General features: G+C 40.9%; 1 pseudogene; it reads right to left on the bottom strand.

Annotated features, from left to right (window-relative positions):
- The window catches only part of LOC135701405 (lutropin-choriogonadotropic hormone receptor-like), a 65,199-nt pseudogene that overhangs the window by 44,900 nt on the left and 4,480 nt on the right, over positions 1-15,819 (bottom strand).

Here is a 15,819-nt window from a genome sequence, read left to right as displayed (position 1 = left end):
TCGATATGGTGAAAGCATATTTCATCTATGCTCATAATTGTATGCAATTTAGAAAAACTCGCAAATTAGGACTTAGGACTTCTTTAAAGAATTGACCATTTTCCTGGTGAATCTGGATACCCAGAAGGGCGTTTAATGGCCACCGGGGGACCAAATCAATATGGCACTGAGATATATCTTCTCAACTATGGGTTCTTCACATATTCTAAGAAATCACGGATCTCTAGGTCTACGTTTAAGAATTGACCATTTTCAAGGTGATTTCGGATATCCAGAGGACCGTATTCTGGCCACCCGGTAGCAAAACTATATGTTGATGTCATATTTCCTCTTTGCTAATGATTATATGTAAGTTAGAAAAAATCGCGTATCTCCAGGTCTACTTTCAGGATTTAACTAATTTCTCGGTGATTCCGGATATCCATAGGACCGTTTTCTGGCCACTTGGTTGCAAAATCGATATGATGATGGTATATTTCTTCTATGCTCATGATTGTATGCAATTTAGGAAAAAATCACGGATCTCTAGGTCTACTTTCAGGACCGATTGGCCACCCAAAACTTCAATCGGTTCCTTGTCTGTTCCGTTTGAAATTAGATAGTCATACTTTTCATGTAGGGGCTCAATTTTAAAATGTGGTAACCAAATTGCTGAGAACCAGCCAAGTCAACATGAATCGACACGCTATTTGCTCGGAACTTTCCGGGTTTTTCCGTTCCGGCTGCCCAACTACAGGTCCAATTGGGTTTTTATCTATTCAAAATAAAATAAGATAGCCATATCTTTCGATTTGTGGCTGAATCATAACGATTGGTCATCTCATTGCTGAGAACCAGCCATGTCAACTATGAATCGACACGCATTTTGCAGCCTTGTTACTTTGAGGAAGCTTCGATGGCTTGGTATTATGTCAGTTAACAACAGCACAGGACTGCAACGCCGTTCATCAGCGAACAACTCGAGTGAAGCCAAATTTCTCTGGTGCTCTGGTACTGATTTAACAGCTCCTGCTTTTCCTCTACGATTAAGTTTGGTATATTTCGTGCCGCGGCAAATAGAGACAGATTTCTTGATAACGTTATAAAAGCATGATTCTCGTAGATTGTGCTCGTCAATTCGAAAACCACTAAATCAATTTTTAATTGCAGGAAATTACGAATGGTTTTGAGGGCATTAAATTTGATTCCACCTTGCCGCATTAAATGCTACATGGTTGGAGCTTAAACATGTTTTGGAGCAGCAGCTCTGCAGATGTTTTCGGCAGTTTCAAGAACTGGATCTCATTGAAGGGGTTGGTTGACACAGCAACAATGCTGTGATGATAGGGAAACCGAAGAAAGAAGAAAATGTAGGGCGCGGGAGAAAGATAGCTTCATGCTTACTCTCATTCAAATAGCTGACTATCCGATTCCGTAATACGCATACAAAAAATATGGGAATGTTGAATGATAAGTGCCATCAAAAATTCATACATTTTATTTTTTCATGGAAGGCTTCCGCAACTCGAATTGCTCTGATTAAATCAAGCAACTTGAAACGAGAAGTTTATGGGATGAAAGTTACCGCATTAAGGTGAATCGCTGTGACATCCTTATTCCCGGAACAACTTCGAAACTTTAAGTGCACAAATTTCAGCTTCCACGACACGTGCAACATTCAAATTGTTACTTCTCGTTTCCTGCACTGTAGCATAAATGAAGTAGCAATTTCAAGTGAAATGGGGCACCGATTTCCGAGAATCGCGTAATTGAAAATTCGAAGTGGAAGTGCATGTATAGCCTACGTGGCGGCCATTTGTGCACTCTACAAGGAATCACCTTAACACCGTTTGAAAATTTGGAGGGTTCGGCATGTGTCCACGGTCCATACAATTTTTTTTTATTAAATATTTGTAGGGATAATGGTCCACACAGGGGGAGGGTGGGACTTAAACCACAACCACGTGGCATAAGGAATGTTGCTTGGATTTGCTGAAAAGCTCTTGCTGTTAATCTTGGAATTAATTTGATTTCTACAACATCACGTACTTCTTTGCCAGAGAATCATTTCCACTTCTTCGAATGAGGTTTCACAGTCGTAATTAATTAAATTTTTCCAACAGGTGACTGCATCAGAAGCATCTACAGCAGCCAGGGGATATTGATATCTTCATTATACTTTTTACAAGGGGACAATGGGAACATCCATTCATTGCTCTAAGGAATATTTAAAGCAGTAGCATACAATGTATTAGGTTTGGGAAACACATGCCATGAGGAGGTTGATTTTTCATCATTTTCCCGTATCACATTTAATGGACGCTCCCATAGGGATTTTCTTATTCGAATGAAAACCACCCACCATTGGCATTATTGCAAATCTGCACGTCTTGCTGTCCATTGGCTGAATGGTAGGTGGTTCGTTTATAAACGCTTAGGTCTAACTAACGGTGATACAATATGCAACAATTTGTCGCAAAACTGTTGAACACTGTAGAGGACAGAACGAAACAACTTTCTGCCAAATTGAAAACAATTAATACTCACAATGACTTCAGTTTGGTGGAAATGCCCTCAAAAACGTTCGACTCCAGGAACTGCAGCTTGGGGGCATGTGCTATGTACAGGGTCCGTAGATTCCTCAACCTGGCGAACGCTCGTCCTTCGATGTGATGAAATTCCTTAAGATAAATGAAAAATCTACAATGCATGAAGAGAAAAACATATTATCAATGAATCTGACAGCTTTTCACCGGTGATGTGGAAAACGGTTCGCAACAAAGGAAATCCTTGCTCCTTCCAGGAACGCGTCCAGTCAAGGGATCGCGCGAACGGGAAACTTGATTGGATAGATGTCACCCCGTCTCTGCCTTTTTTGGCCTATTTGGATAAGTCAGGTGAAGCAAAGGTCACACATTCAAAGGCATAACGACATTTAGTCACGATACAGAGATGGCTTCATGACGAGCAAAACAACATGTAGGGGAAATGGCTCTAATGTTGGCCTATGGATCTAAGATTGGGCCCATCGCTATAAATCTGCTATTTATCAATTTTATCTAGATGAACGCGTCATTGGGACTGGATATTTATGGTCGCTATTGAAAATTTAGTCGATTACTGAATTTATATATGGGCCCAAACTAGGGGCATTTAGGCCGACATTACATCCATTTCCCCTATCTTTGGATGATTGCAAATGACAAACCATTCGGGAAAGCTACATAAGGACTCATCGTTATTCCTACTCGCTTGGATATAAGCAATGGTTTTCGAAATTATGAAATCATTAGATGATATGATGATATTTTGAACTAGTAATTTACAAGAAGAAGTTGTGAAGTATCTGTATTGCAAAAAACGACCTGTCATTTTCACTTTCAGAGGGTCACAATCAGCGATTTTCTGATTTGTGATCGCTCACTCTGAGTGAACGCTCATGAATCGTAATACCATTGATTGTGACTCTCTGAAAGCGAAATTGACTGGTCTTAGTGTCAAACACCGAGATGGTTTTATGACAGGTGGGCAAGAGCTCACGGTCTCCCAGCGTTGGTGAGTTCTTTGCCGTTAATGTTCACGAAAAGTTCACTATTTTGCAATACAGAAATTCAAAACAAACAAAATTTATGGGCGGATTTGGACAGTTTTTGACTTGTTTCATACGACCGGAAGATGTATGCTGGTCACAAATACCGTGCCAAATTGATTTCCTACGCAATTAATCAATCTTTGATGTGAATTTCGCTAATAAACACGAGGAGCATTTCTTATAGCAAACTTGCCATAGCAAAATGGGCATAGTTCATTTAAGTAAACAAACTAACACTTCTTCCGACTGTGGCACCTCTCTTACTCGCCTGGATGCTTGATATTGAATTTACAAGTTCATTTGATATTGCGAGACTATAGTAAAATCCAACCAATTACCGGCCACCCGTGGCGCTGTTGTCGTAGCGGTGATAAAAATGTAAACATCTGTCAAACGTGACTCACATCAGAATTTTCACTTTTTAAATTGAAAATTTGTCTTGTCTTGGTGCGTTCTTGGTGGTCAAAAAGCTTGTAGAATTGTAGGAAAAGTGTCCTTCTTCAAAGTGACAAATGACTACAATGATATCACTGCTTGCAATCAGGAAAATAGTTAAATTTTTAGACAATGTAAACACAAGCTCCACCGCTTAACATTCTCATTGTTGTTGCAGGATCGATGCATTATCCCGGGATGCAACGAGAACAAATTTCAACTATTTCGAGTTCCGAATTCGGGGAGCAGCAAATTCGTGCAGTGGAGAAAGGCTGCCAATGTTTACGGATCAGAAGAATATAAGTTCCAAAGTTTGTTGTCGGGGGGGTAATTTGAGATTAATTTCATGTGGCCGCTCCCCGGGATGGGAACTTTGCAGAACAAATCCATTCCCCTCAATTCTTGCTTTGCTGCTGATCTACTGGTGTAGCCCAGGCACACAATATGCTAGGTCTCTAAATCCGCTAGCACAGAGTCCCCAACATCATCCAGTATATCCAGCAGACTGACTTGGACATCGATTTCAATCATACAAAACATAACCTACATAATATCGGTGCATCAAAAAACGCATTTTCATTATCTTTCAATGACATTGCAATGAAAATTAACATAACATTACATTATTCGACACCTTTCATACATGTATCATCCATAGTAATGCTCGTATCTCACCATTTTGAACTCTTTTTTCAATAATTTATCACACAAACTCTGGAATTTAAACCGGCTGCCATAAATTTATCACCATCGACTAGTACTATTTCCCGCCACTAGTGACGCATAAATTTCACTTGGATTCTACTACCATATGAAAATGCAGCTGAGAGTTGACTCGACACAACAATGATTCCTTTGCACATCGTATTCTTGGAAAGAGAAAGTATAGTTTGCTTTCTCTCTTTACTTTTCACCGATGGCAGACACGACGCTTCTGCTGCCAACAGTGGCGGTAGCTTCGGGTCGCTTATATATTCGGATGTAAAGAAAAAATAATGAAACTCAAACTCAGCACGGTCTAGTTAGAATTGCAGCTGGTGAGTTTTGTTAGCTTGATATTCGTTGCTACAATATTGTAGTTTGTAATATCATCCACGAATATCCATAATATCATCTACGAAAAACAAGCGTTGTCTTAGGCATTTTGTGAGATTTAATTTTTTATATTTTTCCAACACTGTTCAAACACTTACTTCGCAATGGTGGAGCTTGGGGCTTACAAGTCTATAAAAACGCATAATTTTAACAGTCATTTACAGTCATTTTTCACAAAAAACAAAAGAAACACCCCTAGCGAGTCCATTTTTTCCACCTGCATCCATTTGCCGAAGCATAAATCCAATGATGTTTCAATATGTTTGGACGAAATTGAAACTCGTACGACGAATTTGGAATCAAGAAGCAGTATTAGATTTCAAACAAAATATAACTAATTTCAAGACCAACAATTGAAATGGCCTTAACTCCATTTTGTAAACAAACCTTGTAAGGCCATTTTCTCGCGAACCGAAACCTTCATTCGTAAACCTAAACCACAATCGGGTAGAGGAAAATTTCCCCTACCTGTTCATTATGTTGGTTTGCCTTTGCGGACTTCGGTTCGCGAGAAAATGGCCTTACAAGGTTTGTTTACAAAATGGAGTTAAGGCCATTTCAATTGTTGGTCTTGATTTGTGACTCTTTATCAAATCCAACGATACCTTTGGAAAGGTAAATTCTTTCGCCCAATCATTGGAACAGAGAGCCTTCACTCTGCAACGAATGATAATGGCCTGAAGCTGATAAACTTCGCTGCTGCTCGTGATATGACCATCAGTAGCACCCACTTTGCACGCAAGGATATCCGAAAGCACACCTGGAGACACTCTAATGGCGAAACTTGCTCCCAGATCGACCACGTGTTGGTGGATGGTCGGCATTTCTCGGATGTCGTAGATGTCAGGACCTTCAGGGGTCCTAATATCGACTCGGATCACTACCTCCTTGTCGCGAAAATTCGAGCGCGTCTATCGACCGTTACGAGTTCGAGAAACCGGAGATCGATGCGTTTCAACATCCAGCGTTTGACAGTAGATGGTGTTGCTGCAGAGTACCACCAGAAGCTGAATGAGGCGAACGAGAATCTCAACAATCTGTGGGAAGCTGTCCACGGAGCGGTGAGCACAACAGCACGAGAGGTGATAGGTACAGCTCAGAGGCGCCCCCGGAACGGGTAGTTTGACGAGGAGTGCCAGCGAGTGACAGAGGAGAAGAACGTCGCCAGAAGCCGGATGTTGGTGTCTGGTACCCGTCAGAACAGAGAGCGGTACAGGGTAGCAAGGTCAGCCGAGAAACGAACCCATCGCAGGAAAAAAAGGCAGTACGAGGAACGCGTTATTGCTGAGGCGCAAGAAAGTATGGAGCAGAATGATTTGCGAAGGTTTTACGCAACTGTCAGCGCCGTCTCCCGCCATGTGCTATGACCGTGAAGGTAATCTGCTGACAGATAAAACGATGGTGGCTGCCAGGTAGAAGGAGTACTTCGAGACGTTTCTGAACGGAGAGAACGAGAGAGCATCTACAAAAAGAACACACATCGACGACGATGGTCAAGCTGTGGAACCACCAACGCTAGAAGAGTTGAAAAAAGGCGATACGAGAGCTGAAAAACACTAAGGCTGCGGGGAATGACGAGCTCCCGGCCGAACCTCTCAAACACGGAAGTGAGCAGCTGCACCAGATGATCCACCGTATACTGCTCAAGATATGGGAGGAGGAAGAATTGGCCGATAGTTGGTTGGATGGTCTCGTTTATCCCCTATACAAAAAGGGACCCAGACTGGAGTGTGTTCAACAGATTGAGACCGCTTGAGGAATCCTTCGTCGGCGAATACCAGGCTGGTTTTCGTGAGGGTCGATCAACGACGGATCAAATGTTTACCCTGCGTCAAACCCTTGAGAAGTTCCGGGAATACAACTTGCAGACTCATCATCTGCTCATAGATTTCAAGGCAGCGTACGATTCAGTGAAGAGAAACGAGCTATGGCAGATAATGCAAGAAAATGGTTTTCGGACGAAACTAATTAGGCTGATTCGTGCAACGCTGGATGGTTCAAAATCATGTGTACGGGTTGCAGACGAGATTTCGGCCTCGTTCGTGACATTAGATGGGTTGAAGCAGGGAGATGCTCTTTCGAACTTGCTATTCAACATCACCCTCGAAGGAGCGATTAGGAGAGCTGGCGTGCAGAGGAACGGTACCATCATCGCAAAGTCGCACATGCTCCTTGGTTTTGCGGACGACATCGACATTATCGGATTCGACCGTAGAGCAGTGGAAGAGGCGTTCGGGAGACAGGGAGACAGCGAGGATTGGTCTCACGATAAATTCTACCAAAACGAAGTACATGGTCGCCGGTAGAAAGCGTGGGAACAATAGTGGTGTTGGTAGTGAAGTGGTGCTAGATGGCGAAAAATTTGAAGTTGTGGACGAATTTGTTTATCTTGGTACTTTAGTGACGTGCGATAATGATGCTACCCGCGAGGTGAAAAGGCGTATTGCAGCCGCGAACAGGGTTTTCTACGGGTTGCGTAGCCAGCTGAAGTCCCGCAGCTTGCGTACGAAAACGAAATTCGCGCTGTACAAGACGTTGATTCTGCCGGTAGCCCTTTATGGCCACGAATCGTGGGCATTGAAAGAGGCCGTTCGGAGAGCTTTCGGTGTCTTCGAGCGTAAAGTGTTGCGAACAATACTCGGCGGTAAACTGGAAAATGGCATCTGGCGGCGTCGCATGAATCACGAGTTGTACCAAGTATATAACGGCATGGATATTGTGAAGCTTATAAAACACGGCAGGCTACAGTGGGCTGGGCATGTGGCACGAATGCCGGAAGAGTGTCAAGCGAAGTCAATATTCAGCAGGGAACCAGGAAGAGGACGTCGGCTTCGGGGTAGGCCACGCACGCGTTGGCTTTGTGCAGTTGAGGAGGACATTAGGTCCTTGAACGTCCAAGGCGACTGGAAGCGATTGGCTCAGGACCGAGACCAATGGAGACGTTTACTTGGTCCGGCGCAGATTTGAATTCAACGAGTCGTCGCCTATTAGGTACTCAGGTAGGTAAATACTTTTAGAAGTCATCTTTAGCAGACACACTCTACTTTTTTTACGTAGGACTACGTCTGTGATATCTATATGGGGGTACACTTTGTGAAAACCGAAAATGGAACATGTAACGAAATTATGAAAGATTTTGAACGTTGATAACTCAGCTGCCCCTGGACCAATTTCAATAATTTTGTTACCAATCGATCAGAAATATTTCTACGCTTCGATTTAACTACTGGTAAAGTGGTAAATGTTTAGCATTGTCCAAAAGCATCGAAATAACTAACAAATCCACCAATTGCGAACATGCATATGCTGCTTCCCCAACACAGTCATCAGAGAATAGTGTTGGCGTAAACATGTCGATGTAGCATTGTTGCTTCCCAAACACTGTCATCAGAGAGTCGATAGTAGACGACACAAGTCGAAGTGGCATTCGCCTCCGATCTTCGGGCGTGTGCGAATAGGGAGGATGCAACTGCGTAACATTTTGCACACTCATCGCCGTATTCAGAACCGCACAAAATGCTCTCCAGAGTTGAAATCTTGTAACCAAACTTGGAAGGTACGTGGATATACATCGCACGCCGGGTAGGGGTTTACGATTTCGGTGGAATTGCATTGTGGGTCGATAGTTAGCCGGCGGCGGCCTGGAAAACCGATCTTTCGCTGAGGCAAAAAGCTCTCGATCAGGTGGCAGTAGGTTGTTTCTTATCTTACCAACGAAGTGAACATTACTATGATCGTTACTTTAGTTATTGTGGTAATTAGTGTGGTTGGAGCTATTGCGATTTATATCACTAGAAACTATTAGGTTAATGTTGTTGTTTCGATAATTGTTAGATATGTTGTTGTTGTTGTTGTTGTTGTTGTTGTTGTTGTTGTTGTTGTTGTTGTTGTTGTTGTTGTTGTTGTTGTTGTTGTTGTTGTTGTTGTTGTTGTTGTTGTTGTTGTTGTTGTTGTTGTTGTTGTTGTTGTTGTTGTTGTTGTTGTTGTTGTTGTTGTTGTTGTTGTTGTTGTTGTTGTTGTTGTTGTTGTTGTTGTTGTTGTTGTTGTTGTTGTTGTTGTTGTTGTTGTTGTTGTTGTTGTTGTTGTTGTTGTTGTTGTTGTTGTTGTTGTTGTTGTTGTTGTTGTTGTTGTTGTTGTTGTTGTTGTTGTTGTTGTTGTTGTTGTTGTTGTTGTTGTTGTTGTTGTTGTTGTTGTTGTTGTTGTTGTTGTTGTTGTTGTTGTTGTTGTTGTTGTTGTTGTTGTTGTTGTTGTTGTTGTTGTTGTTGTTGTTGTTGTTGTTGTTGTTGTTGTTGTTGTTGTTGTTGTTGTTGTTGTTGTTGTTGTTGTTGTTGTTGTTGTTGTTGTTGTTGTTGTTGTTGTTGTTGTTGTTGTTGTTGTTGTTGTTGTTGTTGTTGTTGTTGTTGTTGTTGTTGTTGTTGTTGTTGTTGTTGTTGTTGTTGTTGTTGTTGTTGTTGTTGTTGTTGTTGTTGTTGTTGTTGTTGTTGTTGTTGTTGTTGTTGTTGTTGTTGTTGTTGTTGTTGTTGTTGTTGTTGTTGTTGTTGTTGTTGTTGTTGTTGTTGTTGTTGTTGTTGTTGTTGTTGTTGTTGTTGTTGTTGTTGTTGTTGTTGTTGTTGTTGTTGTTGTTGTTGTTGTTGTTGTTGTTGTTGTTGTTGTTGTTGTTGTTGTTGTTGTTGTTGTTGTTGTTGTTGTTGTTGTTGTTGTTGTTGTTGTTGTTGTTGTTGTTGTTGTTGTTGTTGTTGTTGTTGTTGTTGTTGTTGTTGTTGTTGTTGTTGTTGTTGTTGTTGTTGTTGTTGTTGTTGTTGTTGTTGTTGTTGTTGTTGTTGTTGTTGTTGTTGTTGTTGTTGTTGTTGTTGTTGTTGTTGTTGTTGTTGTTGTTGTTGTTGTTGTTGTTGTTGTTGTTGTTGTTGTTGTTGTTGTTGTTGTTGTTGTTGTTGTTGTTGTTGTTGTTGTTGTTGTTGTTGTTGTTGTTGTTGTTGTTGTTGTTGTTGTTGTTGTTGTTGTTGTTGTTGTTGTTGTTGTTGTTGTTGTTGTTGTTGTTGTTGTTATTATTATTATTATTATTATTATTATTATTATTATTATTATTATTATTATTATTATTTAATTTCACCTCCAAGCTGGGGCACGAGTCAGATGGCGAAGGCAAAGGTGCAGTGCTCCGTGTTGAGGCTATATTTGCTGACAGTGACTTCAGCTCGTCAAGAATATTGAGTTCCAGCACAAATTTAGAGCTCATGGTACAACTTGCCGCAACTTGTCGAGTGAGAGCTGGTTCAGTTGATTTATTTCATTACTACATTTCCACATCAGCGAATCAACGGAAGAGTCAAATGAACAAATTTCACAATTCATATTGAAATGAACGGAACCAACAGCTATCGCGTGAAATTAATACAGCGAGAACAAAACGTCCGCGAAAGAAAAGCACAGAACGCACGTGGCTAGGAACGATTAAAAGACGCGTCCAAACCGATTGACGATCGATAAACAAAATTCGGTTAGTGAAGCCATGGTCATCAAAAGAGGAAATCGATGATGAGAATTGACTTTCACCCCTCTGCTAAATTAAGTCGTCGTCATAGCAATGAAAACTAGCATCGCACCGCTTTTGGTTCTTGGGTTACACTTGCTGGTTGCAATTCTGCTATTCGATATTTTTTTAAGGACCTCCAAAAAACGTGAAATTACACTAATTTCCAAAGCTGCCTAAAAGTCCAATTATTCGATTAACGATTAATCGTTACAATTTTTCCAGTTATTTGATTAGATGTTTATCGAATTTTCAATTATTCGAGCGCGTAACCTATATCCCTTCTTATTTCTACTCGTTTAATTTAACGCAGTAGAGGAAATAAAAAATTGCTAATTTATCTGAACAGGCATAAAGAAGAACCATGACGTGAAATAATTTTATTCATAAATTTAAAAAAAAAGTGTTAAGCGTCTATCTGCTAAAGGCTAAGATTAACCAACTTGTTGTGAGAAGGAGTTTAACGAGAAAAACTTAAAAGGGGAGGAGCTTTAGCTGGGTGAACACTGATATTCTACCGGCTGTTTCTATACAACGCATAATTTCGACAAATGATTGTTTTTTCATGTCCGATTGACAAGCGACAAAACCGTAAAAGGAGGAGGAACTTCAGATGAATTACCTTAAATTGTTGCTTTCGTACAGTAGCTGACCGAAGCTCCTCCCATTTAGTGGTGTTGTTAGCACCTAGTTTTTCGTTCGATGTCTAGTGCCGTATTATTTATTGAATCGCATCACTGGCTTTCCCTGAAGTATCTTTGCATCCCTCAAGTGAATCACATTTCATCGTCATTATTATCTTCAATATTTTGAAGATGACAACTATGATTTCCCCATTTACCATTTCTGGTTCCTTCAGCTGCAAGCAGTAAATTGCTGCTCTAATAAAGTCTTTTGTGTACGACCAGAAGCAGAAGACCAGCCGAACTCACCAGAGAAAGTGGAGAAACAGCAAACTATTCATGGACCGGAAAATTCGGGTACATGGTAGCAAACTGTTTGTTACCTTCAGGGTGCCTCTCATATCTGCTCACCTGCCACATCTGAACCGGTTGAATCGCTGATTGAATTTATACAAACAGCCCTTTTCAGGGCTACCAATTTATCTTCAAGAAAGAGGTTGATAGGACAGAGGTACTCAGAGTTGGTTCAATTCACCGAGTAACTCGATTGACCTCAAAATATGATCGATGGTTCAGAAATGTTAAGCTAAAAACCACTTGTTTCCAATGATATTTAATACTTACTAACATCGTTTGCAATTGTGACCGCAAAAGGACAAATATTTTCTACGGTGACCGCAAGAAATGCAGCAGTGTTAGAGGATGCAACCAAGCTTCTTATCCTGAAGCAACCGGGCCGAGACTCTTCTGAGTGTCCATTTCTTATAGCGAAGTTGAGGTATCCTTCACTGCGCCTTTACAACCACCGGGTCAACCCGTGTCCAGCAGTAGCCAGGCCGAGACTCTTCCAAGTGCCCATTCGTCGTAGAAGGGTTGAGGTTTCCTTCGCTGCGGCCTTCCAACCTGTCGCAGACACCAGTTCCACCCTTATTCAGTAGCAGGCGGGCCGAGACTCTTGCAAGTGCCCAATCATTGCACCGAAGAATATGGGATTATCCGGTCCGATTTGCTGATCCAGCTGCCTACACGTCCTCATCATCTTCCAAAGGCTTTAAGCCTATACTACCATCGGCCCTCTTCAGGGCCACCAAAATTTTCCAAAAGAGTTGGTTGGAAATGCTAACATGAAGCTTTAGTGTGATGATTTATTAGCTAGAGAATGATCTTTAGAAGAGGGTAGGTGGATAGTTCCGTTAGAGTACGGCAGTATGAAAATTGAATAGAAGTTGAAAATGAGCGAAGGGCCATTAATGCGACAGTACAAAGTCAAACGCACACCTTTTGCCTAACCCGTACGATGTACGATGAAGTATGTCTTCAAATCTACAGGCAAAAGGTGTGCGATCATTCTCTAGCTAATAAATTATCACACTAAAGCTTCATGTTAGCATTTCCAACCAACTCGGGGAATCGCAAACTTCGCGTATGAAGTAACACATAAAAACACTTTGGAAGTTGAACTTAAGTTTGTCATCAATACTCATGCTAAGATATTTAATCTTCCGAACGCGATCAATAGCCTCATCATCAATTACAACAGAGACGTTCTCATTTACTCAATTCCGCGAAATTACCATTAATTTAGTTTTACTTGTATTCAATTCCAACTTCTTAGGGAGCATCCATAAATGACGTTGCATATTTTTGATCAATTTACGACCCCTCCTCCAGCTCTTGTGGCGTATTTTTCTATACCCAATACATGGCCACATGGTAACACATTCTGAAACCACCACCCTCCCACTCAAATGCTACGTCATTTATGCTTGTTCTCTTATACTTCAACCAACCAGAGAACGCAAATCTTCAAAAACGCAAAGTGTAAAACGGCATCATCTAAATCCTTTGCTGCAATGAATAACACAGTATCATCTGCAAAAAGATTAATGTCGCAAAATCGAATAAATTAATATACATAATAAATAACAGGGGCCCTAATACACTTTCCTGGGGCACTCCAAGGTTATTCCCCACGGGACTGGAAACAGAATCATTAAAAACAGTCCGTTGAGTTCTGTCAGACAAATAGCTTTCAAACCATTTATATGCAGTACTCGTAATTCCAAAGCGCTTGATTGATCTTAATAATAAGGGCCTAGAAATTGTTTCAAAAGCGCGTTTAAGATCCAAAAAAAACAGCAACAATCGTATCTTTACACTCCAAGTTATTTTTCCATTTCGCTAATACCAAATTCAATGCGGTTTCACAAGAATGACCTTCCCGATATCCCGATTGTTCTGGTATCAACAAAGAGTTGCTATTCAAATACTCCAACAGCTGGCCTTTAACAACAAGTTCTAAGATTTTCTATAATGTGTGCAGCATGTTGATGGGATGAAACTCTTCGGCTTTAATCGTTCCAGCAACTTTTTGAATAGGGACCACTAAGGATTCCTTCCAAATTTGTGGCACATGTCCAGTTTGTAATGATTCATTAATAAGGTCCAGCAAGATGTGGCCAATGACATGAAAGCAATCTTGAATAACTCTAGCATTAACATTATCTACTCCAGCCGATTTTCCTAATGAAAAACAAATAACTCTAAGTTCATCTAATGTGATTGGGTGAAAAACTTCAAATCTACAACTACTATTAACTGGCTGTTTTATTTCGTCAGGTTCATCGACCAATTCAATAGATTGATTAATCAATGAAACACTGTCTTCGAAATAATCATTAAACTCAACTGCAATTACTTGTTCTGACTGTTCTAATGTGCCATTAAATGTTATGGACCGCGGTTTGCAATTTCTAGGTTTTAATAAAAATTTCAAAATTTTCCATAACTCTTTGCTGTTGTTTTGATGCTGATCAATCTTCCTTTGAACATATTCACAAGTAGTTTTCTTTATCAATTGTGAATACTTATTACGCGCGATTGTGTACCTAGTCCAATGATTGTCATTATTAGATCATTTGCATCGTGACTCGACATTTCCGACATAAACGAAAATTATAAGATGTTGGTTTTCGGACCAACGATACTGCAAGGGTTATTTCCAAAATAATAATCACCGCAATGAAACACAGAATGTGGGTGTTATTAAACGGTTGATTATAATTATCCTGGTGGGGCACAATGTTGTACATGAATTCTGTTAGTTGTACATAATTCAGTAGTGTGTGTGTGTGAATTCATATTTTAACATATTTCTATGTTGGTTATTGCATAAGTGGGTGTAAATGTATGTCCGTACAATAAGTTGACCGAAAAGTTGATTTACGTTTAGTCCCTTACGTTCAGTCCCTGTCTAGTCGGATCGTGTATTTTCGCTGGAGTCGCTGTCTACAATTAGCATATAATCAATGTTTAGCATAAGTTTAACTGAATTTGCCTTACCGTGATTGTGCAGTTTAGCAGATAAGTTTAGGTTAGGCTCGAAATAGACGGTAACATATTTCATTAATTTCAGTAACAATAATTCAATGCAATATAATTACCAAGTATTACGTCAGCAAACACTAATCGTAAGCTCCTTTAGGTTAACACACTAATTTTAGTTAAATTTTAGTAGTAACTTAGAATTAGATTTCTCTGCACACTCTGTTTTGAAGATATTGTGCTTTATGTTTTGTTGTTTTTCCTTATCCTACTCACCCTTTGACAGCCGTTGACGTTACCTGTCATGCCGCTTTCCGACCCTCTGTTGTATGTGTATGCGTGGTGCAAGGTTTCCGCAACATCAGGTGCGCTTGCAGCAAGGGGCTCTCCAACAACATATCTGTCAATCAAATATGTCAACATGAAGTCCTCAATGCACTAAAAAATTTAGACGCATCTAAAGGACCAGGACCTGACGGAATTGCACTTGAATCTTGAAGAATCTTTCAGAACAACTCACCCTTCCTTTAGAACGCCTTTTTAATAATGTTTGCATTTAAAAAAAAATGGACAAAAATTGTCGATGTTTCATGGGTTTACCTTCACCTGCACTGACGAAACTAACCATGCAGCATCAATCATAGTAACCCATGAGTCAGCAGACAAAATTTGACAACTCTATAAGTCGAACTCTAACCGTGATGGCAAAAACAGTGAAGCAACTCCGTTCAGAAGTGTGCGCGTTCAAAGAACGGTACCCCACCGCGTCAAAAACGGACATCTTGCGGCCAGATACGTCCGTTCCGGCATCTAAAACATCTTGGCACTATTAGATAACAATCAGAGCATCGAAAGAAAGCCCGGTTCCGGACGGCCGACGACCCTGAGCGACAAGAAGCTCCAAAGGATTTTGAAGAGAAAGACCGAGGGAAAAGTGGCTACATCGCTGCGTGCGCTTGGCCGGGAGGTCGGTGCAACCGGCCAAACAGTGAAAAAGTACCTGGCGAACATGAACATACATGTCAGGAAGCGGAAGTCACGTCCACTGGTTTCGGAGCTGCAGGCAATTACGCAGCGGCAGCGGCTGAATAAGATGGTCAACTCGTTTTTCCCGGCGAATCGCGACGTGGCGGTGGTGATGGACGACGAGACCTATTTCACCCTGGATGGCAACGACTTCGTATTTTACTTTCCCCACGAAGCAAGTGAGCGCCGAGGTGAAGTTCATTTCACACACCAAG

This window comes from Ochlerotatus camptorhynchus, unplaced genomic scaffold (assembly GCF_037179485.1).
Source record: "Ochlerotatus camptorhynchus isolate MF236.1 unplaced genomic scaffold, CSIRO-AGI_Acam_v1.1 ptg000159l, whole genome shotgun sequence".
Taxonomy (NCBI): Eukaryota; Metazoa; Arthropoda; class Insecta; order Diptera; family Culicidae; genus Ochlerotatus; species Ochlerotatus camptorhynchus.
The sequence above is the reverse complement of the archived record's forward strand: the minus strand, read 5'-3'. Positions and strand labels throughout refer to the sequence as shown.